This window comes from Corythoichthys intestinalis, chromosome 17 (genome assembly GCF_030265065.1).
Source record: "Corythoichthys intestinalis isolate RoL2023-P3 chromosome 17, ASM3026506v1, whole genome shotgun sequence".
NCBI classification, from domain to species: Eukaryota; Metazoa; Chordata; class Actinopteri; order Syngnathiformes; family Syngnathidae; genus Corythoichthys; species Corythoichthys intestinalis.
In genome coordinates, this window is record NC_080411.1 from 7241666 (window position 1) to 7263799 (window position 22134).

The 22134-nt window shown below is 38.1% G+C and overlaps 1 protein-coding gene and 1 long non-coding RNA gene across 3 annotated transcripts in view; one reads left to right on the forward strand and one right to left on the reverse strand.

Annotated features, from left to right (window-relative positions):
* ror2 (receptor tyrosine kinase-like orphan receptor 2) overlaps positions 1 to 22134 on the forward strand; it is a 125541-nt gene that overhangs the window by 61010 nt on the left and 42397 nt on the right. The window lies entirely within an intron of this gene.
* The window catches only part of LOC130905226 (uncharacterized), a 118411-nt gene that overhangs the window by 32078 nt on the left and 64199 nt on the right, over positions 1 to 22134 (reverse strand). For both annotated transcript variants that reach the window (XR_009061072.1, XR_009061071.1), the window contains exon 6: positions 716 to 859. This is a non-coding gene — a long non-coding RNA (uncharacterized LOC130905226). The remainder of the gene's footprint in view (positions 1 to 715; positions 860 to 22134) is intronic.

Genomic DNA, 22134 nt, shown 5'->3' on the forward strand with positions numbered 1-22134 from the left:
AACTGTAATTAATGACTTTTTAAAAGTAAGATTAACAACACTGGTTATAAAGATGAAGTCTGCAGAATGAAAAGTGACGAAAGCAGAGATTTTATTCTGCCAATTTGTTGCCGAACACAATTTGCCTGCAACTATTGCTGATCACTTCTTAGAATTAGCAAAAAAAAATGTTCCCTGAATCAAAAATTGCATCGGTAACTTGATTTTATCAATTGACCTTTTTGATTTATAATCAGACACACTAAGGAACTACCTTCAAGTCAAACTGAATTGCGAGCTGAAGTGCAGCCATCAAACGACATGATAGAAATTGCCGAAAGGGCTTCATACAAAAGTCACTGTTAAATTTTAGAAGTCATGATGTAGCTGAAGATCAGAGGTTGCGCTAGACATTTTCATTGTCTGTCATTTTGACTGACAGGGTCATAGAAATCCGGTCATAATCTATTTTTACCCGTCACTTAAATTTTTAAAATGATAATGATGACATATTAAATAGTATTTAGTTTTCATTCATTTTTAGTTATTATTGTAACGCTTGCTTGGCGGCAAAAAATTAGACACGGAAGTCGTGGCAACAACACCAACAAAACAACAACTCCGCCCCCAAAGAAAAAGAGGCAACTATATAGACCCCAATCACCAACGTCACACAATGATCTTAATTGTGGTTGTCAGCCCAAAATCTTCTAAATATATATTAAATGCATCTTACCAGATATAAAATGACTACTGCAGTCTGTGGTGATCGTTTGGTGCCCAGATTTCTTGTCGAATTACAGCAGTCCATCTCGCTCTCCTCTTCGGGTCTCTCAGAATACGGTAGAACTTCAAGTCTCTCCGTCTATCTTCTCTGTTACTGCAACCAACCGCCACACACACCTTCACCATTTTGATTATTAATGTCAACGAGCAGAAAAACACGCCGTAATAGGAGGCATGTACGTAGCGGTAATGTGTAAACACGATGAGCTGACACACAATATGGCGGCTCGAGTCAGGGGGGCGGAGTTGTGATGTCATGTGATTGGGGTCAATACACAGGCGGCAATCGAGTCCACCAATTGGATGACGCGCTGGCACACCGGGTGCACCAATAAGAACCTCGCTTTGATGTGTCAATCACGGTGCCGCCGCCAGACCCCGGTGACGCTACAATATTCTGACAGAATAGCCAACGACGTCATGCATTAAGAGAGACAATAGCTAATTAATATGCTGACTCGCCACCCTGTGGTCTGGGGTGTGAATTGCAACCTGTCAAAATGACGGACGGACTTCAGTTTTTTCCATCACCGTTTAAAAAAAACTGTCAACGACGGAAAATATTCGGTTGACGCGACCCCTGCTGAAGATATAGATTGTTCTTTCATTGCACCAGATTATATGTTACGATATTACCAATAAATTCATATTATTTTAAAAATTGAGGTTTATTTTTGTCTCATATTGCACACTATATACAATGTTGTAAGATTAGTCACCAATTTCTAAGGGCATACGTAACTATTTGTAAGATTGCCAATGGCCTCGGGTTGACAGGTATGAGTTTGTCTTTGATCGTGCATGCTGTAGGTGTTGTAGCCACAAATGAAAACCAATTAAGTGCAATTTTCAGTTTGGAGGCTTCACAATTGGTGTGAGAGCAGGAAACCTACCATAAAAGGAAACATCTTCCAATACTACTATTCAAAGTAAGGGACTCCCATGCGCTGTTAAAAGCAGCGTATCTGTAAACACTTTCTGCTTTTGTTTACTTAGAGCCACATTCAAAAGCATTTTGCTCACTTAAAGACAAACGCATATGCTTTGAATTGTTGACTAAATCACTCATCCAAAAGGCTCCATCAGTTCTGTACTTCAGTGGAAAAATAATGACCTCACGTCCGTCATGCTGAAATATCAATACCGCACAGTGGAAAGTTGTCGAGCGGCAAACTCTGCATGACTTCTGCTCAATCTTGTCTAATCCGCCCATCCTCTCGGTGAAAAGGAATTCTTACTAGGAAGGGATAAAATGGGAAGATGTTTGTGACCAACAATTTGAAGTGTTTTAGAGGTAGGTAGTCGGCTTGGGCGATATGGCCATTTCTTTATGGTACTTATCACGGTTAATTGAGCAGATTTACCTCAATAACGACATTTTTAGTAGTCGATTAATCTATCAACTAGTTAGTTCGAATAATCGAGTAATCGGATTAGGAACATTTCATGCGTTGCAGAGTAAATTTTAGGAGAATTTAGAGAAAAGCTTGCCAACATTGCACTTTCAAAAGAGCATTAAATGTGAATACAAAATAAAATTCCTGAGTTTTTCTTCAAACTATGCAGAAAAATAAATTAAAATACCAGAGCTTACCTCAAACGATATAAAGAAAATTAATAAATGAATGAGGATCTAAGTACAACAAGAGAACAATTGGCTAACTTGCATAGCAAAAGTCCACTAGCTTAAATGCTATAAAATGCCAACAATTTTTTTTTTGTCCATGTCGAGAAAATTCGGCAATTTAATAAAACGAGAAAATATAGTCTTTTCATCCCGCTTTGACTCCATGTTGTTCGGCTATGTTCATTCCCCTTTAAGAAAGCCGTCAGTGTGCTTACGCATGGAGTCACGTGATTATCAGGAAGCCAAACAAACAGAAGCCCAGTAGGCTAACGCTAGCGGCTATCGCTACAAGCAAACGTGATGGAGTCTGGTTTAAGGAAGCTTCACTAAACTTTCACCCGACATTAAGTAGACTCTTGGTGGCCTCCAAACGGGCTTTCGCCCACGATTTCAGGAGAGGGTGCTTTCTACTGGTAGCCAGGCCACAGGCCAACGCTAGCTGCTAATGCCATAAAATGAACATGATGGAGTCAGATAGCGGCTCCAACTTTGTCAAAACGGCTGAACTTAATGAGTGGATTGGGCACGGACTGCATCTAGTAATTAGTATGTCACATTATTTTTAGGGCTGTCAAAATTATCGCGTTAACGCGCGGTAATTAATTTTTTAAATTAATCACGTTAAAATATTTGACGCAATTAACGCACATGTCCCGCTCAGAAAGTATTCTGCCTTTTGGTAAGTTTTACAGCAAGGCTTTTTGCGCTGTCCAACAGCGAACTCTTGTGGTCGCTTTGCGACATGGTTTATTATTTTCTTCTTTTCTTTCTTCATTATGGCTGCACGACGTCTCGGGCTGATAATGTTTTGCCTATATGATCCTTGGACAAGATTTGTCTGTAAGTATGGTTGTTGTAAAGAATGTACATATTATGTTAGTAAGTGAAATGTTATATTTTTTGTATGAGACGCTTTTTGTTTATGTTTAGTGAACCTGTATAGCGTGCTAAGCTAACATTGTTGCTAATGCAATGCTTGTGTACTTTTATTTTGTAGTTTTACGACAGTCTAAAGAGGACAATGGTTTGAGGCCATTTTATTAATAAATCAGATGAAAAAGGAAGAAGTCTAATTATTAAGGCGTCGTTCACTAGCTGTCTAGCTTTGGAAAAAGTAGACGCTTCGGAGTGAGGACAGCATAGACAGATTTAAATGACAGTAGAGTGAAATGCCCACTACAGTCCTTATGTACCGTATGTTGAATGTATATATCCATCTTGTGTCTTATCTTTCCATTCCAACAATTTATTTTACAGAATATATATATAATTTACAGAAAAATATGGCATATTTTATAGATGGTTTGAATTGCGATTAATTGCGATTAATTACGATTAATTAATTTTTAAGCTGTTATTAACTCGATTAAAAATTTTAATCGTCTGACAGCCCTAATTATTTTGTAACTGTGTGTGTGTGATTTCTTTGATATATTTTATGAGGGTAAAGCATTCAGCATAAATTATAATGCAACAGTGAAGCATATAATATGACCACTATTTTTCTGTATGTGCTTGCTTCATTCTGTGTCATTACTGCCATGATATCATCTTAAATGTTTCATTGGCAAAAGAGCAATATAGCTTTAATGTGTGTGTCTGTGTGGGGGGGGTGCATGTGTGCGTGCATGTATTAAAAATGCTCTTGGGAAAAAAAACCTTAAACCTTGAAGTAAACACTTGTGTTGAGTAATTATGTCACAGCAGCCATTAACAATAAGTTGTCTTTTTGAAGTGTTTTGTTCAAACTGTAAGTAATTTGTGTTACAATGACATTTTTGCACAGTCGTCGTATTGATTTTTATATTGTTGTACATTATTCAAGTCATACAAGCTGTTAGAAATGTTCATACTTGAATATGAATTCTTATTGTTTACAAGAAATTTCAAAATCGAGTCTATGGGCTGCTTCTCTGTAGATAATTGGATGATCTGTCTGTGGCTGAGTCCCTTTTTGATTGACAACGAAATGAGCAGATCAGTGATCATGTCGTTTTAACATCCAAGTGGGGCCTTTTTCAGTTTTCATTCCATTGTTCCGAGTTGAACTTCCATAATCATCATAGGGACACTTGACTTGTTAAAAATGATTGCCGTATTTTTCATACTACTAGTCGCACCCGAGTATAAGTCGCACCAGCCATAAGATGCCCAACGAAGAGAAAAAAAACATATATAAGTAGCACCGGAGTATTAAGTCGCATTTTTGGGGGAAATTTACTTGATAAAATCCAACACATAGAACAGATATGTCATCTTGAAAGGCAATTTAATATAAAAATACAATAGAGAACAACATGCTAAATAAATGTACAGTGTACAGTGCATGAACAACGAAATGTGAATATACTGTCCTACGCTACGGCTCGGTCCTGGCTATACAGCAAACTCCCAAAAGACAATACTGGACGTCCGTATAATTTGTTGAATCAATTTGGTCCTCGATAGCAAACAGGTTCGCATCAACGTAAATAAATGATAATTAGGTACTATTACAGCAATAACGTAACAGGTTAGCATGCGTCCGCTAGCATTAGCACATCGTTCAAACAACCACACAACTGGCTCTAAGTGTCCGATCGCGGGTGGAAAACACACAACAACAACAGAAAAGATGATACACGCAGGCGTTGCCTCTGTAGAGATATTTTAAAAGCATAAACAATGAACGTAGGTTCGCAGCCATTTTTCTCTCTCGCTAACTCGCCCACTTACTCACTCAGAGCTACGTAGGTGTCAGTTTTCTTCTGGCGTGTGAGCGCTCTTCTTCACGTAAACAAGTGTGAGTGCGCCCCCACGTGGGCGTGAAAGCACCACAAACTAAATGCATCCATTTCAATATAAAAAAGTCAATAATACAATTGAACATACATTGCCAAAGGCAGAACGCGAACGTAGCCATAGCTATTAAGAGTTATTCAGATAACTATAGCATAAGAACATGCTAACAAGTTTACAAAACCATCAGTGTCACTCCAAAACACCAAAATAACATGTGAAATGATATCATAATGTGTTAATAATTTCACACATAAGTCGCTCCCGAGCATAAGTTGCACCTCCAACCAAAATATGAAAAAAAAAAAAAAAAACACGACTTATAGTCCGAAAAATACGGTAGTCAATATTTGAGCTCCTATTTTTGGTATTTGGGATTCGTGTATGTATATATATATGTATATATAATATACCTAAAAATGCCCTCACACTTAATAACACAGATCACTCAAAAGTAAGGATTTTTTCCCGCATGTTTCAATTGAATTTCTATTTGTGTCAAGCCATTTTCAAGTTTTAAGTTAGTCTAAACTGTAAGTCCTGATAGGATTTTGAGTTTTGCAGTGTTAAAAATAAATGTATGATACAGGTTGTATTGGAGCACATTAGGGACCAGTGCTACTTGGTGTTTTATCCAGCAATGACTACTGAGCTAAAATTGATAGTTAGCATTATTGAGTTTTTATTTTACACCCTCATCACTCCACAACGCTATGTTATGTTAAAGCCTGTACGTAAGACACGTTAGCCCATCATCGAAAGTGGTCATATTCAATAGAAACCTAGCCCTCCGCAGGGCTAACGTTACTTGAGCTAGTGAAAGTAACGTTAATCTTATTTATTAGCGCTTAGCGCTCTTTATTATGGCTTAGCGCTTTACTGCTTTAAGATGGCGGCTGTTTACTAACGCTGCCCAGACGCGGCCGAGTCTGTCATGTTGCATCTAGTTCAACATACATGTGATCTCTATGAGACTCATCAGACGCTACCTGCTACCAAAATAGCATCGTGCGGGCTAGTATTTAGCAACGTTGGCGTTGTTTGGAGTGGCTTTCGGCTGCAGTAAGTTTTTTGCTTCTTCCTCTACGCACGTGACCTCAGCGCGTTGTCCCGCATTAAAAGTAGTCCGAGCAAAACGTGATGCTTAGAGCTGTCAAAATAAACGATTACTCGAGGTGAATAAAATTACTCGGATCAGTTTTTAAACTCGAGTTACTCGAGTTGCTCGAGTATTCGTTTCAGCTCTAGATTTTATACATTCGTGTCTGATGAAACTGTTACGGTGACCTTTGTTTGCGCCAATTGTTGCCGCTACTCACACCAGATGTGATAACACATAATCACTTTTGCCACAACAAAATGTTCAACAGCAAACAGATGCAAAAATGTCAGGGACATGACTAAGCCATAACCTTGTACGCCCTGAAATTAATTGAGCTACTTGACTGGACGCTAAGTTACTAAACTCAGATTGTTGATTGTGTTATTGTACAGTTTTGGTGTATGTTCCATGCCTGAATGTGCGTCTTTAGTTGTATGGGGGACGGGAAACTGATAAGCATATGCTTCATCCCGTCCGCCTTTGTCTTCTTCTTCGGTTTCGGGCAAATCATATCATATTTTGTAATTGTTTATTTTATGTATTTATTATTTATTTATTTATTTATTTTCCCTTCAGGCATGACAAATCCAAACAAACATACAGCATTTATATATGTTTACAATTAATTCAACCCGAAAAGAAAAGGGCTGACGGGAGAAGCCGAGGCTTATTGAAACCCGTCCCCAGTATACCAGAAAGGACGCAGAAAATATCAAATATCAAATTTTTGACATCCAGATTTCGTAATGATCACAAGTTTTTTTGTTTTTTGTTTTTTTTTTAAATAATAACATCCCCTCTGATTAAAGACTGCAATATCCGTTGATTCCAATGATGGCAATATAAGTCAATTCAAAAGATGCCAACCAATGATGATTGCTCTTAGACTGCAAAGGAAGCTCAGCTTCCCCCAAAATGTCAACAAATTAGCGATCAAATACTTCTAAAAAAATTAGCATATTGTGATAAAGTTCATTATTTTATGTAATGGACTGATAAACATTAGCCTTTCATATAGTTTAGATTGTTTTTATTTTATTTTATTTTATTTTATTTATTTATTTATTTTCCATGTGAAATGATATCATTGTCAATGATTGTCAATGATACCGATGATGATGACAATAAAATTCCATTCCATTTTTTTTTTATTGTAGCTGCTTGTGTTTGGAGACTTGATTTCTGGCTTGCTGGTTTCTTTCCCTGCCGAGCGGCAGGTGCCGTTGAGCCCCTCCACCGTCACAAAGCACTCACACGCAGACAAACTTCCCCTTTTTGAAAGACCAGCATCCGCCACTTATACAGTATGTACTGTATGTATCATAAAACAATAGCCTAAAATTGTACATAAATGCAAAAATGATCCTATTAAACATGCACTGAAACAGTGGGGCTGTTCAAAGGATAATGCAAATATTTTACTTATAAATAACATGAACGAAGCTGCAGATACAGAATAACAAAGCACATCACAACATACTTGTATTAGTTTGATTTGGATTCCAACAGTGAACCACTGTCTGCAATTTTACCACATTAATGGTGTCTGCATATGTAGCACAAAGAGTGAAGAATATTTGTTTGAGACAAATGTCTCGTGACCTTGTGTCAAGCAAAGTGGGCCAAACCATTTGGCTATTAGCTTGAGAAGCATGCATGCCTACTGAACTGCACTAAACACAAAAAAGGGAAGAATGGCTGCTGGAAAGCAGAGAAATGTCAGGTCATGGTAATGTAGTATAGTGTTAAATGGCAATTGGGTGGAAAGTATATGATCTGATCTCGGGCTGCAGCTATCGATTGTTTAAGTAATCGATTAATCTATCAATTATTTCGAATAATGGAGTAATCGAGTTAGGAATATTTAATACGTTACAGAAAAAAATTCAGGAGATGCTAAGATTGCACTTTCAAAAGACAATAGCTACAAAACAATATTCCCAAGTTTTTTTGTTGTTGTTGTTTTTTCAAACTACGCAGAATTGCACTTTCATTTCACAAGAGCATTAAATGCATTTAAAAATAAATTAAAATACCTGCGTTTAGCCTCAAACGGTAGAAAAAAAAACCTAATGAATGAGCATCAAAGTACAACAAAAGAACAATTGGCTAACTTGCATAGCAAAAGTCTGCTAGCTTAAATGCTATAAAACTATAACTTTTTTTTTTTTTTTCAAAGTTCAGAACAAATTGTTTAAACACATATTCCCACAAAAAATGCTAAATATACTTCTAAACTAAATTACAGATATATTAGCTCAAACAAAAACTTAGTCTAATGTTGGTCTTAACAGGGAGCAGCTGGATCCAGCCATGTAAGATGAGTTATGTCATATTCACTTTTGCCACTAGAGGCCAGTGTATCCACCCAATTGAATAAAACTCAGGCATGAAAATTGGTCAAGGGTTAAAAAAGGTGAGAAGGGTGTGGAGGAAATATGCTCCGGTACACTGTACAACTAGGGCTATTTCAAACGGTTAATTTTCTCCCAATTAGTAAGGCGACTGTTTTTTTTTTTTTTTTTTTTTTTTTAAGCAAGGCAAGGCAAGGCAAATTTATTTATATAGCACAATTCAACACAAGGCAATTCAAAGTGAAATGAAATTTTTGATGGCGCTTATTAATTAACAAAACCATTTCGGGACACTTAAATACTTTATTAAAGTACATATAAACACGTAAATAACAACAATTAATCAGAAATAAACAATGAGATCAAATGCTGATAGCATTAACTACAGCAAAAGAATGGAACGTATACAGATTCAGAACACTGACTTTTCCTTTCCAACATGATTTAAACAATTCTTAAAAAATATCTAGCATTAATATTAATTAATTATAATAATTAATTAATTAATATTAATATGAATCCATTTGGATCTCACAGCACCACTACTGAATTCGCTTATGTTATGTAACATATTTTTGTATTTGAAGTACATTTTTTGTTCAATTTTCACACTACTTTCTGTAGGCGACAAAACTTTTGTCTTGCCAAAATTTGGCCTTTATGTCTTCATTAAATGATAAATCTTTTTTCAGTGAAACAAATATATTTTTTGGGAGCGTCTTAGCTTTCATATGAGCCATTTCTAAAACCAATTGAATAATTAAAAGGTTATTAGTAGGGTTGTTCCGATCATGTTTTTTTGCTCCCGATCCGATCCCGATTGTTTTAGTTTGAGTATCTGCCGATCCCGATATTTCCCAATCCGATTGCTTTTTTTTTTTTTTTTTTTTTTTTGCTCCCGATTCAATTCCAATCATTCCCGATAATTTTTCCCGATATACATATACATTTTGGCAATGCATTAAGGAAAAAATGAATAAAACTCGGACAAATATATACATTCAACATAAAGTACATAAGTACTGTATTTGTTTATTATGACAATAAATCCTCAAGATGGCATTTACATTATTAACATTCTTTCTGTGAGAGGGATCCACCGATAGAAAGACTTGTAATTCTTAAAGGATACATGTGACTTTGTATATTGTGACTAAATATTGCCATCAAGTGTATTTGTTGAGCTTTCAGTAAATGATACTGTAGCCATTTAACTGTTCTGCCGAAATGCATGATGGCAAGTGCAACCATGACTGTGCGTAGTGGTACCAATTGATATATCTTCTCTGTGTTGGGAAAAAACATAGGGTGTTACTACCTTGCTTCCCCACATTGCTTCCCACGATATTTCAAATTGTTGAGAGAGGGACTGTAAGGCTTTAGCCAATTAAAAAGAGGCTCCAAAGACTGCCAAAATTCACTCTACTCATTTTACGCTGCCTTTTAGCTCTATATATAGGTAAAACGGCGCCATTATAGACTGAACGCGACAATGCGTGAGTAGGTCGTGCAGCGCATGCGTTAATTGCGTTAAATATTTTAACGGGATTAATGTTAAAAAAATTAATTACCGCCGTTAACGCGATAAATTTGATAGCCCTACTTTAAGCCAAAACTAAAGACTCTGGATGAGTGTAAGACATTTAGTCTGTAACGTTAAATCCAAATAGAACATGATTTAATTAAAATATGTATATTTAAAAAAGGCATGTCCGATATTTTTTTGCCGATTCCGATACTTTGAAAATGACGTGATCGGGACATCTTTAGTTATTAGCCATTGTTTCTACAAAATGGATACGCGACAAGACTTTTGTCAGGGACTGCACACTGAAAAGAATTAGCAAAACAAAGTTGGGGTAAAGTGGCATGTGCCTAATGCATTCTTCACAGCTAACCCTAGCTTGGTATGTTCAGCCTTATCAGGAAACCAATAAAATACAAATGGCCCAGGCAGCTGATCACAACGCTCCCGGTCTCATTTATTGTCTTGTCTTTGAGCCTCCAAATGGCCAAATATTTAAAGGGAAGTGGCTGTTTTTATGAGATGGCTATTGTTGTTTTAACTCAGTCATCGGGATGGAGTTACCCTTGTGTAAGCTGCCTGTAGATTAAAACTCACATAGTGGGAAGATAGCATCAGAGCTGTAAAGGGGAAATTCCTGTGCTTGCAAGTGAAACCATCTGACAAGCTGGAGAGCGCCATGATACAGACAGTATGTCAGAAAAACCTTTTTACATAAGTGTTAGTGTCTAGCTGATAAGAAGTGGAGGGGCCTGTGAAAGAAAAGTGTCCCATCTGGACACCATTTGTCTAGAAGACCAACTTCTTAAGAATTGTTTCTTAATGGACCTTGGCTTTGAAGTGTCAACGTGTGAGAACATAATTTGTTTGTATTAAACTGAGGTCGCAAAATTTCTAGAAAAATACTCATATGGAATTGAACATATTTTTGTCAATTACTAGGGTTGTTCCGATCATGTTTTTTTGCTCCCAATCCGATCGTTTTCATTTGAGTATCTGACGATCCCGATATTTCCCGATCCGATAGCTTTTTTTTGCTCCCGATTCAATTCCAATCATTCCCGATAATTTTTCCCGATCATATACGTTTTGGCAATGCATTAAGAAAAAAAATGAATAAAACTCGGACAAATATATACATTCAACATAAAGTACATAATTACTGTATTTGTTTATTATGACAATAAATATGACACGGATAGAAAGACTTGTAATTCTTAAAGGATAAATGTGACTTTGTAAATTGTGACTAAATATTGCCATCTAGTGTATTTGTTGAGCTTTCAGTAAATGATACTGAAGGCCATGTCCAATGCATGATGGGGAGTGGAACCATGACAAGTGAAACCACGACTGTGCGTAGTGCTACCAATTCATATATCTTCTCTGCGATGGGATATGATTCAAAGTGTTAAGAAAAAGCTCAATTTCTACCTTGCTTCCTCACATTGCTTCCCATGATATTTCTAATTGTAGGGAGAGTGATTGTAAGGCTTTAGCCAATTAAAATAAGGCTCCTAAGGTTGCCAAAATTCACTCTAATCATTTTTTGCTGTCGTTTAGCTCTCTATACTGGCAAAACGGCGCCATTACAGATGGAGCGCGACAATGCGTGAGTGTGACGTCAAGCGCATGCATTATTTGCGTTACATATTTTAACGTGATACATTTTTTAAAAATTAATTACTGCAGTTATTGGGATAAATTTGATAACCCTACCTTAAGCCTAAACTAAAGACTGGATAAGTGTAACATATTATGTCTGTAACGTTAAATACAATTAGAAAACGATTTAATTAATATATATATATATATATATATATATATTTTTTTTTTTTTTTTTAAAAAGGCATGGCCGATATTTTTCTGCCGATTCCGATACTTTGAAAATGACGTGATCGGGATGCCGATCGATCGGGACATCTCTAGTATCGGCCGATACCGATACCATTCCAATAGTACTCTGTTTGAAATATATGTACAGTGGGGCAAATTAGTATTTAGTCAACCACTAATTGTGCAAGTTCTCCCACTTGAAAATATTAGAGAGGCCTGTAATTATCAACATGGGTAAACCTCAACCATGAGAGAGAGTAATCTGGAAAAAAAAAACAGAAAATCACATTGTTTGATTTTTAAAGAATTTATTTCCAAATTAGAGTGGAAAATAAGTATTTGGTCACCTACAAACAATCAAGATTTCTGCCTGTCAAAGAGGTCTAACTTCTTCTAACGAGGCTCCACTCGTTACCTGTATTAATGGCACCTGTTTTAACTCATTATTGGTATAAAAGACACCTGTCCACAACCTCAGTCAGTCACACTCCAAACTCCACCATGGCCACCAGAACGGTGAGCAAAAATCCCAGAACCACACAGGGGGGGACCTAGTGAATGACCTACAGAGAGCTGGGACCACAGTAACAAAGGCTACAATCAGTAACACAATGCGCCGCCAGGGACTCCAATCCTGCACTGCCAGACGAGACCCCCTGCTGAAGAAATTACACATCCAGGCCTGTCTGCGGTTCGCTAGAGAGCATTTGGATGATCCAGAAGAGGACTGGGAGAATGTGTTATGGTCAGATAAAACCAAAATAGAACTTTTTGGTAGAAACACAGGTTCTCGTGTTTGGAGGAAAAAGAATACTGAATTGCACCATACCCACTGTGAAGCATGGGGGTGGAAACATCATGCTTTGGGGCTGTTTTTCTGCAAAGGGACCAGGACGACATATCTGTATAAAGGAAAGAATGAATGGGGCCATGTATCGAGAGATTTTGAGTGAAAATCTCCTTTCATCAGCAAGGGCATTGAAGATGAGACGTGGCTGGGTCTTTCAGCATGACAATGATCCCAAACACACTGCCAGGGCAACAAAGGAGTGGATTCGTAAGAAGCATTTCAAGGTCCTGGAGTGGCCTAGTCAGTCTCCAGATCTCAACCCCATAGAAAATCTGTGGAGGGAGTTGAAAGTCCCAACGACAGCCCCAAAACATCAATGCTCTAGAGGAGATCTGCATGGGGCAACAGTGTGTGAACAGCTTGTGAAGAGTTACAGAAAACGTTTGGCCTCCGTTATTGCCAACAAAAGGGACATAACAAAGTATTGAGATGAACTTTTGGTACTGACCAAATACTTATTTTCCACTCTAATTTGGAAATAAATTCTTTAAAAATCAAACAATGTGATTTTCTGTTTTTTTTTCCACATTCTGTCCCTCATGGTTGAGGTTTACCCAGGTTGACAATTACAGGCCTCTCTAATATTTTCAAGTGGGAGAACTTGCACAATTCGTGGTTGACTAAATACTTATTTGCCCCACTGTATGTGAGCGGAGGTTTTGCGTTTGGTGCTGAGCTCTTGCTACAGATTCTAGTTTTGTTGCTTGCTAAATTAACGTAAGGCAAGGCAGACATTCCAGGATTGCCTGTATTATTGTATGCGTGTGTTCCTGTAATTGAAGGCATGCTTTGGTGAACAGATGGTGCTTGTTTTTTTTGTTGCAAATGTCCAAAAAAGCAGATTTCTGTTGGGAGTTCCAGATGTAGAGGGGCGGCAAAACCAAAGACTGTCACCAAACACCCTGAGCTTGGTGTTTGGAATGGAGAGCAGGCAAGCATCTGAAGGCTGAAGGATGCCGGTGATGTACAGTATGGTGGTGCTGCCAAACTTGCGTACGAGGAACGGCTAATGTTTTGTGTTTACTGAGCAGATTAGCCAAAGCAGTCACGGCAAATGTGTGTCACCATTTTATCAGATCACTGATCGTCAATCGCAAATACAACACGACTGCTGTGAAATTTTTGATTGCATGAGTGAGTCATGGGATAATTTGTGGAAGACAGTAGCAACTTGTTGTCCTAATTCAAAACACGCTACAGTACAATGAATATCCTGCAAATTGTAGGCATTCACTTTCCATGATTTAAAATATGAACTGACGATATTTTACAGAAAATCGAAGATAGGAGAGTTGTTCTACGAATAATGGATGATAGGTTCTCTTGCAAAAATCGATGAATTTGCATTTCATTGCATTGCATTTGCAAGTCTTTGCTTTACATCTCCTCAGATTCTGCAACGCATTACAGTGGGGCAAATAAGTATTTAGTCAACCACCAATTGTGCAAGTTCTCCTACTTGAAAAGACTAGAGAGGCCTGTAATTGTCAACATGGGTAAACCTCAACCATGAGGGACAGAATGTGGAGAAGAAAAAAAATACAGAAAATCACGTTGTTTGATTTTTAAAAAAAAATATTTCCAAATTAGAGTGGAAAATAAGTATTTGGTCACCTACAAACAAGCAAGATTTCTGGCTGTCAAAGAGGTCTAACTTCTTCTAACGAGGTCTAACGAGGCTCCACTCATTACCTGCATTAATGGCACCTGTTTTAACTCATTATCGGTATAAAAGACACCTGTCCACAACCTCAGTCAACCATCGCCATCAAATGTGATCTGATCTTTGTCAAAATCACACAGATGAAAAACAACGTGTCTGCTTTAACTAAAACCACCCAAACATTTGTCGGTTTTCATATTTTAATGAAAATAGCTTGCAAACAATGACTGAAGGGGGCAAAAATAAGTAAGTGAACCCTCTGCTTAAGGAGACTTAAAGAGCAATTGAAACCAATTTTTACCAAACAATTTAAGTCAGGTGAGTGTCCAATCACCAGTGATTTCTGTGAGTCTTTTTTTACCTTTCTGAGTATTCCACACTGAACTCTCGGCATCACCTTTGGTGGATAGCCACTCCTTGGGAGAGAAGCAACAGTGCCAAACTCTCTCCATTTGTAAACAACTTCTCCAACTGTCGATTAATAAACATCCAGACTTTTTTAGATGGTTTTGTATCTTTTCTCAGCTAGTTTATACAAATCAACAATCCTTGATTGCAGGTCTTCAGACAGCTCTTTTGACCGAGCACATCAGATAATGCTTCTCATCAAGACGTTTCTTTCCAGGTGTGTGTTTTATAGTGGGCAGGGCAGCTTTAAGCGACTCATCAGCAGTGTTGTTAAAAAGTAATTAATTATAGTTACAAATTACTTCTCCCAAAAAGTAATTGCGTTAGTAACTCAATTACCTGAATGTAAGAGTAATTAGTTACTTAGCAAAGTAATTGGTGATAATTACTTTTTTTTTTTTCCCCTCAAAAAAAAAACCAAACAAACATTGGCCACACTCTGTGAAGTTTTTTGTGAAGGTTTTTGGTACAATTGGCCCGAGCCCAATTCTTTACCCTAATTACCCTTTACCCTGAATCAACTGTTAAAAGTTGTTAAAATTGCTCCCATTATTGCATTAGTTCCCTTCTCTCTACTTTCGACATATGAAAGTTTCAAAACTGTTTCATCATTTAAAGATAGATTCAAGTCAAGATTTTGCCGATTTAGAAGTATTTTAGATAAAACGTTACTTAGGTTCGCTAGGAAGGTTCTCTACAACAGAGCCGTCCTAAAAAGTCTACTGCTTTAAGATGGCGGCTGTCTACTAACCTAGGCCTGTAATTGTCAACATGGGTAAACCTCAACCATGAGAGACAATGTGGAAGAAAAAAAAAACAGAATCACATTGTTTGATTTTTCAAGAATTTATTTCCAAATTAGAGTGGAAAATAAGTATTTTGTCACCTACAAACAAGCAAGATTTCTGGCAGTCAAAGAGGTCTAACTTCTTCTAACGAGGTCTAACGAGGCTCCACTCGTTACCTGTATTAATGGCACATGTTTTAACTCATTATCGGTATAAAAGACACCTGTCCACAATCTCAGTCAGTCACACTCCAAACTCCACTATGGCCGAGACCAAAGAGCTGTCAAAGGACACCAGAGACCAAACTGTAGAACTTCACCAGGCTGGGAAGACTGAATCTGCAATAGGTAAAACGCTTGGTGTAAAGAAATCAACTGTGAGAGCAATTATTAGAAAATGGAAGACATACAAGACCACTGATATACCCCTTTCCCACTGGCCAAAAAAACCATGTCAACACATTAACAATTGGCTTTTGGTGGCAGTGGGAAAGGTGCAGCGACCCGCCTCAACCCGTGTCAATCAACCCGCCAAGCGACCCACGTTAAAATCACCTCGGCTCTGATCGTCATGCAGTGTGAAAGCAAAACCCTGGGTCAACAGTCAACACCCTAATCTACGTGGTGACGTTGGCTCTTATGTGATGCGTCATAACTCCTTTGAATTTCAAACCAAAATTCATGTCGCGAATTGTTTGCCCTTTATTTGTAGTTGTTTTTCTATAAATAAAGTTAAAAAAAAAAAAATCACGTCGCCTAAGTTGCCTCAGCACAAGCAGAGTGTTGATCCTTTGCTGTATTTCGACCATTTTGAGGGTAGTAAAAAGCATGAAAACAGAACACAAACGGAAAGGAGGCTTCCATGTTGCTCTGCATTGTTTACTTCCTTGAACTGAATGAATTCGGTCGCAGTTGTCGACGCACATCTTAGCGTGGTGACATCACGTAACCTTATGCACGGTGGAGGAGGGGTGGGGGGGTTAGACGGGTGGAAAAAAAAAAAAGACTGCTTTTTTTGTCAATGGGAAAGGTGGCAAATGCCAATTGCTAGTGGGTTGCATCGGCTTGGAAAAAACGCATGTTGACCCACTAGTTTCAGTGGGAAAGGGGCAATAATCTCCCTCGATCTGGGGATCCATGCAAGATCTCACCCCGTGGCGTCAAAATGATAACAAGTATGGTGAGCAAAAATCCCAGAACCACATGGGGGGACCTTGTGAATGACCTACAGAGAGCTGGGACCACAGTAACAAAGGCTACTATCAGTAACACAATGCGCCGCCAGGGACTCAAATCATGCACTGCCAGACGTGTCCCACTGCTGAAGAAAGTACACGTCCAGGCCCGTCTGCGGTTCGCTAGAGAGCATTTGGATGATCCAGAAGAGGACTAGGAGAATGTGTTATGGTCAGATGAAACCAAAATAGAACTTTTTGTTAAAAAACACAGGTTCTCGTGTTTGGAGGAAGAATACTGAATTGCATCCGAAGAACACCATACCCACTGTGAAGCATGGGGGTGGAAGCATCGTGCTTTGGGGCTGTTTTTCTGCAAAGGGACCAGGACGACTGATCTGTGTAAAGGAAAGAATGAATGGGGCCATGTATCGAGAGATTTTGAGTGAAAATCTCCTTCCATCAACAAGGGCATTGAAGATGAGACGTGGCTGGGTCTTTCAGCATGACAATGATGCCAAACACACAGCCAGGGCAACAAAGGAGTGGCTTCGTAAGAAGCATTTCAAGGTCCTGGAGTGGCCAAGCCAGTCTCCAGATCTCAACCCCATAGAAAATCTGTGGAGGGAGTTGAAAGTCCGTGTTGCACAACGACTGCCCCAAAACATCACTGCTATAGAGGAGATCTGCATGGAGGAATGGGCCAAAATACCAGCAGTAGTGTGTGAACAGCTTGTGAAGAGTTACAGAAAATGTTTGGCCTCAGTTAACAAAGGGTACATAACAAAGTATTGAGATGAACTTTTGCTATTGAAGAAATACTTATTTTCCACCATGATTTGCAAATAAATTCTTTAAAAATCAAACTATATGATTTTCTCATTTTTTTTTCCCAGATTCTGTCTCTCATGGTTGAGGTTCACCCATGTTGACCATTACAGGCCTCTAATATTTTCAAGTGGCACAATTGCACAATTAGTGGTTGACTAAATACTTATTTGCCCCACTGTTAATGTTTCTAATCCGATTACTCGATTATTCGAACTAACTAGTTGATAGATTAATCGACAGTTGCAGCCCAAATTTAATGAAACATTTTATCATAGCTGCGTGTTTACTACAAGGATTTTTCTCATTAATCTGTCCCTTGATGGAAATTGCAATGTTTTGCAGGCTTGTTTATTCAAATTTATCACATAAATCTGTCACACGTTGAGTGACAAACATGTCTCTAAAGCAAGATTCGTTTTTAAAAACCATACATTTTAGAGGAAATTGGCTATTAGATTATGATAAGCAGCAAAAAAGTATGATTTTGAGCCGTACCTAAAGAAGCTACAACAAATATCCGAAAGGATTTGAACATTTTCAAAGGTTGCATCCCTCTGCTCCCTGAGCGTGGTTAATTGGAATTAGGATTACAATTTATGTTGTCATTTTTTGAATATACATCAAATTATTGCACCACTTTTATCTAAAAATAACAAATTTGACCTGTTTTATCATTGATCTGCCTGACTAAACTGAACAGAATTTAGAGGCCCATCTTAAAGTGTGTGCATGGAATGTGGCCTCAAGGCAGTTTGGATTCTTTTCACCTCGAGGTCATCAGATACACTGGCCCTTAGGTTTTATGGCGGGGGTCATAATTGCACACAGACACAGAGACGTCTTTCACACAGGAGGTGTAGTTGGAAAGTATAAGTGTTTTCTAGAAAGACAAATAACCCATACCAGCACAATATACAGACTTTTCCATTCCCTATCCAAAATGTGTATGTGATTAATAGTTTAGGACTTCCTCAAAACTGTCGTCTGGAAAAAACAGAAAAGTACATCGAGAACCAGACGAAAAGGCAAGCTAGCCGAGAAAAGTGCCTCTCAGCTCGCTAGACTGTGATCAGTGATGGTTGGGGGTGAGGGGAAACAAGTGACAAAGACAGGGATGGCTTGTGCGTTAAAACTATTGTACTATTACAATATATACTGTAATTTTAAGACTATTAGCCGCTGCTTTTTCCCCCCCTCATTTTGAATCCTGCAGTTTATAGTCCAGTGTAGCTTATTTGTTGATTTATTTGGGTTACTACAGTGCCCTCCATAATTATTGGCACCCCTGTTTAAGATGTTTTTTAGCTTCTAATTAGGGCTGTCAAACTATTAAAATTTTTAATCGAGTTAATTACAGCTTAAAAATTAATTAATCGTAATTAATCGCAATTCAAACCATCTATAAAATATGCCATATTTTCCTGCAAATTATTGTTGGAATGGACAGATAAGACACAAGATGGATATAAGGACTGTATTTGTTTATTATAATAAATCAAAACAAGATGGCATTAACAGTATTAACATTATGTTAAAGCGATTCATGGATAGAAAAACTCGTAGTTCTTAAAAGATAAACGTTAGTACAAGTTATAGAAATTTTACATTAAAAACCCTCTTAATGTTTTCGTTTCGATTAAATTTGTAAAATTTTCAATCAAAAAATAAACAAGTAGCCAGCCATTGTTGTCAATAATTACTTACACAATGCTCATGTGTGCTGAAGCCTGTAGTATAAAATCAGTCGCACCCAAGCGCCAGCAGAGGGCGGCAAAACTTCATAAAACACAATTAACAAATGGGCATTTCACTGTACTGTCATTTAAATCTGTCTGAGCGGGGCATGTGCGTTAATTGCGTCAAATATTTTAACGTGATTAATTTAAAAAATTAATTACCGCCCGTTAACGCGATCATTTTGACAGCCCACTTCTAATATATATTTTTTTCCAAATAAGATGGGACCTTAAAGGAAAAAAAGAGAAAAATCCAACCTTCAAAACAAGTGCATTCATTCAGTGAGGAAAAAATCCCACATAAAGAAATAATTATTTGACATCAAATAATGTGTGTCACAATTATTAGCACCCAGAGTGTTAATACATTGTACAAAAAAAAAATCATCATGAATGCTTTGAAATACCAGGACATTTTAAATCAAAATCTGTTGCCCTCTGCCCGAAAGCTGAAGATGGGTCGTCACTGGGTCTTTCAGCAAGACAATGACCCTAAACATATGGCCAAATCTACACAGAAATGGTTCGCCAGACACAAAATCAAGCTTGTGAAACATGATAGGAGAAAATTAGGTGCTGTTTTGTTGGCAAAAGGGGGTTGTGCAAAGATTTAACACAAGGGGTGCTAATAATTGTGACACACATTATTTGATGGCAAATATTTTTTTGTGGGATTTTTTTCCCCACTGAATGAATGCACTTGTATTGAAGGTTGGATTTTTCTCTTTTTTTTCCATTAAGGTCCCATATTATTTGAATTAAAAATATATATATTAGAAGCTAAAAAACACATCTTAACCAGGGGTGCCAATAATAATGGAGGGTACTGTAGGTAACACTGTTGTTGTCCAACATGCCTCCTAGCATGCGTTGCAGATGTAAAAACAATCAAAATTCATGTTTTGTGCTAATTATTTCTTCAGTTAGTCTTTCAGTTGTTTCATTAATTGCTACTTATTAAGGGTGTAATGGTACATGTATTTGTATTGAACCGTTTCGGTACGGGGTGCTCGGTTCAGAACGAACGCGTACCGAACGAGTTTCTGACGTAATGTAATCCGAGGCTGTGAGTTGATCGGGTTACAGTTTCTTTGTGTAGATTATATTTACTCCGTCTTCTCTACTATAATGAGGACCAACACGGTAGGACAGTGTAACCCAGAAATGTCAACGGCGCGACAAAGTGGCCGCCGCGAGAATGCAGTGAAACGCGGGCGTTAAAGTCAATCAGCCAATGCACACCAGTCGCAGTGCGGCCGTGTGTTAGACGCGTCCCAGAAGCAGCTCAACGCGACGCACGCGACGGCAGAGTTTATAATTTGACGCGAGACGCGGCCCTCCTGCGTCAATAGACCCCAATCACATGACGTCAGAACTCCGCCCCCCTGACTCTATCCGCCATATTGTCCGTCAGCTCGTCGTGTTTACACATTACCGCTACGTACATTCCTCTTATTACGGCGTGTTTTTCTGCTCGTTAACATTAATAATCAAAATGGTGAAGGCGTGTGTGGTGGTTGGTTGCAGTAACAGAGAAGATAGACGGAGAGACTTGAAGTTCTACCGTATTCCGAGAGACCCGGAGAGGAGAGCGAGATGGACTGCTGCAATTCGACGAGAAAACTCGGCACCAAACGATCACCACAGATTATGTAGTAGTCATTTTATATCTGGTAAAATGCATTTAATATATATTTAGAGGGTTTTGGGCTGACATCCACAATTTAGATCATTGCGAGGCTAATCGCCGACAACATACAGTTTCAAATTCAAGATGCTATTTCTTCCACCGTCATAATTTTTTGAATAATATTTAGCTGGTAACAAGTGAAAGAAGCTGGCCTCGTCTACGGATCATCAGTTAAACAGGGGTGTCCAAACTTTTTGGGGCCAGATTTGGTGTCGTAAAAATGTGGGGCGCTACCTTGGCTGATTTACGAAGAACTAACATTTAAACAAATTTTAGCAAGCCCTTCTGTGTGTCACATTTGCTTTATTATTATTTTTTTTAATTCATAATTTCAACAATCTCGCCTTTGTGGCGTTCTCTTTCGACACTCGAGCTCTTGCGAAATACTGCTGCTGTGAAATTAAACTAGCTTCAAGTTGCTTTCATTTCTCGCTGCGTATCTTCCCTGTAATGTTGTCGTACATGTCAGCGTGTCTTGTTTGGTAATATCGCGTCACATCGAACTCTTTGAAAACAGCGACTGTCTCTTTGCAAATGAGGCAGACACAGTTGTTGCGTATTTTATTGAAGAAATAGTCCAATATCCACCTATCCTTGAAGCGTCGGCCATCGCAGTCAACTTTTTTTTTTTAATTGATTGTCGCCATTTTAGAAAATTGAAAGTAAAGGGTCACACGGGGTAATGTTGCTTAGAGTGCTGCTCTTAAAGTTTTTCAAAGTTTCGTGAGAATAGGCTGAGTTTCTGTGGACAAGATAGTTGTAGATATCAGGGTAGCAGATGTCAGGCAGAGACTGCGAAGACAGCGGCCGAAAAATATCGATTTAGGCATCAAATATGGATCTGGCGAATGGATAGACTGAAGCTTTTCCACATAACGCCTTTTATGCAACGCATCCAATGAGTTTACAGCGTCTGAAAGCACCGGGGCTTCCATGAATTGCACTATAAATTGCACGACAAATTGAAACCATTGAGAATACGGATAAACAATGACGGACAATATGGT